General features: G+C 35.8%; 1 pseudogene; it reads left to right on the forward strand.

Moving 5' to 3' along the window:
- The first annotated feature begins 235 nt into the window (after positions 1 to 235).
- LOC149562973 (cytochrome P450 750A1 pseudogene) lies at positions 236 to 1,912 on the forward strand (annotated as a pseudogene).
- Positions 1,913 to 3,327: the final 1,415 nt, after the last annotated feature.

Here is a 3,327-nt window from a genome sequence, read left to right on the forward strand (position 1 = left end):
ACAGGTCGGCAATTCCAATAAGACTAAGCGAAGGAATCTCAGCAGCGTCTATGAAGGCACAGTTTTTGTGCTTAGCAATATTCAATTGAAAAGTACTTTCCGAGATTTCAAACTAGATTCCTTTTTATTTTGAGATTGATGTTTTAAATAGATCGGTCTTTGTTAAGGAAAATAGATAGTAAAAACTTTATATAAATTTGAAAAAGAGAAACCATTTCCCACGTCTTTATTCAAGATGGCTTTGTTCTCTGAATTTCTTCATGCATCAAACATATTAAACAATAGTGCTTACGTTCCATCAGTGTGCATGCTGAGTGCCTTCGTAGTTTTCCTGTGGGTTCTGGTTAGATTTAATGCCCAGAGGAAAAGTAAGTTGAGTTTAATTTTGCCCCCCGGACCATTTCCATGGCCTGTCATTGGAAATCTGAACCAGCTCACAAAACTTCCTCATCGTGGCCTTGATGAACTTCGTAAGAAATATGGACCCATTATGATGCTCAAATTGGGTTCTTTTTCTGCAGTTGTGGTTTCTTCTTCTACCATGGCTAAGGAATTCTTGAAAACCCACGATACCGTTTTTGCCAGCAGACCTCGAACTGCTGCGGGGAAATACCTGGGATATAATTTCAAGGATGTGGGATTGTCTCCGTACGGGCCTTATTGGAGGCACATGAGGAAGCTGTGCGTAATAGGATTGCTGAATAGCAAAAGGATTGAGTCATTCAGAAGTGTAAGAGAGGAAGAGGCTCATCTCTTTGTTCGTTCAGTGTGGGAGATTTCTGGGCAGGGAAAGACGCCCGTTAATCTCACAAACATGCTCGCATCCTATTCCTTAGCAACCATGTGGCAAATGCTTTCCGGCAACAAATTCTCTTTTCACACTGGGACTGATCGGTGTCATCGCGGTGAAGAGACAATGAAGATGTCCTCTGAGGTTTTCGCTGTAATTGGAAAGCTCAGTATAGGAGATTTCATTCCTTACCTGGATTGGATGGACGTGCAAGGTGTGAAGCAGCGCATGAAAAAGGTACATAACCTTTTCGACCAGCTTGTTAAGAAAATAATACAAGAGCACCAGCAGCGCAGGGAAAACTTGAACAAAGAAGAAAAGTTGAACAAAGAACATGATGGGAGGAGCTTCGTTGACGAGCTCTTGGAAATGGAAAGTCTTGATGGAAGGGAGATCACTGAGGAAAACATCAAGGCCATTGTTTTCGTAAGTATTGACCGTTTGCAATCAATTAAATCGGTGCTATTTTATTTTTTCTATTGATCTGACATGGGTATGTTGTATTTGTAGGACATGCTTATAGCTGGAGTTGAAACAACTTCCATCACATTGGCTTGGTTGATGAGTGCGGTGATTCAAAACCCTAATGTGGCAAAGAAACTGCAAGGGGAAATAGAGTTGATAGTGGGCAGAGAAAGGACAGTGAAGGAGGAGGATGTGGCAAACATGGAGTACTTGCATTGTGTGGTGATGGAGACTCTGAGGTTGTATCCTGCGGGACCCTTGCTATTTCCACACGAATCCACGCAAGATTGTACAGTTGCGGGATACTTCATTCCTGCAAGAAGTAGGGTCATTATCAATGCATGGACAATTGGAAGAGACCCATCGTTGTGGGAGGATCCTCTTGTATTCAGGCCAGAGAGGTTTTTGGGTAGAGATATTGATCTTGTGAGGGACAAGGAGTGGTTCGATATGGTTCCTTTTGGGGCAGGAAGAAGAGGATGCCCGGGGGCCAACATGGCCATTGTGAGTATGAAGCTTCTTTCGGCTCAGCTGTTTCACTGCTTTGAGTGGAGTGTGGATGGGGAGTTGGATATGACCGAAGGAGCTGGAGCATCCATGCCCAGAAGGACAGAACTTGTGGCTCTCGCTCGTTTGAGGATCGAAGCTTACCTTTAGGAATTTTAGCTAATGTCCATGGTCTTCACTCACTCTCTCATTTTAGTTAGATTAGCCGTTTAAACATTATGCATTAAGGCTTTATTATGCGTGGTGTCTATATCACTCGTTTAAATAATTACTGCTTGTTGGATATTGTTTGAGATATTGTTTGAGAGGTTTAGTTCCTTTCTTATTTCAGGTAGTCTATATCACTAGTTCAATTCTGATTGTTTGCTGGGTATTGATTGAAAGGTTATATTAAATGTTCAGTTTGTAAAGAGCTGCTCATTAACCAGTTAGAGAAAAAATTCAATTTCAATGAATGTGTGTCTATTTTTATCAACCTTGTTATTTGTGTATGATCTAGTTTGAGAATTACAAAATATTTTATCTTTTCAAAATACTTCTTAAATAATAAATTTTGACATTTAGAATGAATATTTTGACAATTGAGATTGTCTATTAGATTGAGATTGTATTGTTAACCTGTAAGGAACTTGTAGATTAGATAAAAAAATATTACAAATTATATATTAGAAACTATATACTATGCTTGTAGATATTCTACACAATATCTTAAAATATTTGTATTTTTTTTATCGTCATTTAACTTCTATTCTGTCCAATTCAAAGAATATTAAACAATTTTTGGTTTAAAAACATAGTTTATATGAAATTTGAAATAGTGTAAATAAACAAATTATTTGTTTAGAATGGTCAAATAGATTATAAATAATAAATATAAATAATTTACTATTAAAAGTCAATGTGTCTATAAGATAAAGAAGACATAATGAAAGTGATTGTAATAAGAAACTATTTCTTATGTGTGTATTATTTCCAATTTTAATAATGGAATTGATATACTTACTAAAAACTAGTTTTTAATTTCTACTTCAATAGTCAAAACAATTTCACTTCTATACAATTCCATAGTTTAATCAAGTAATTAAAATTGAACTTTGAAATTTGAGGAGAATTAATTATGAAATAATTTATACTTAAAATATACTAATAATTAATTATGTACAAATAATTAAAAGATGTTTGCAAAATTTAAAGCAGAAAAAAATGCGAGCTGACCCATCAAAAAGGAATGTTGCAGAACAGTTACAAGTCAATAATAACACATTTTAACCTACCCACTTTCTTAATTCAAAAACCTCCACATCAAAAGTGTCCAAAATTCTAACCATCATTAAAAAACTACAAGTAGTATGAACCATAATATATACATAAACAATAAAATAATAGAGTCTGACAAAGCACCATGAACAAAGCCCATAGAGACCAAGTGCCAAAATAACCATGATAACAAAAAATTAAAAATAAAACCAAGAGGAGAGCTAACTTTCCTTCCTCTTATCTTTCTCTTCCAACTTATCCAACAACAACTATAGACGATCATCATCCATGAAATTATAAATGGTGAG

This window comes from Cupressus sempervirens, chromosome 4, assembly GCF_028749045.1.
Source record: "Cupressus sempervirens isolate cs-2001-9-10 chromosome 4, ASM2874904v1, whole genome shotgun sequence".
Classification (NCBI taxonomy): Eukaryota; Viridiplantae; Streptophyta; class Pinopsida; order Cupressales; family Cupressaceae; genus Cupressus; species Cupressus sempervirens.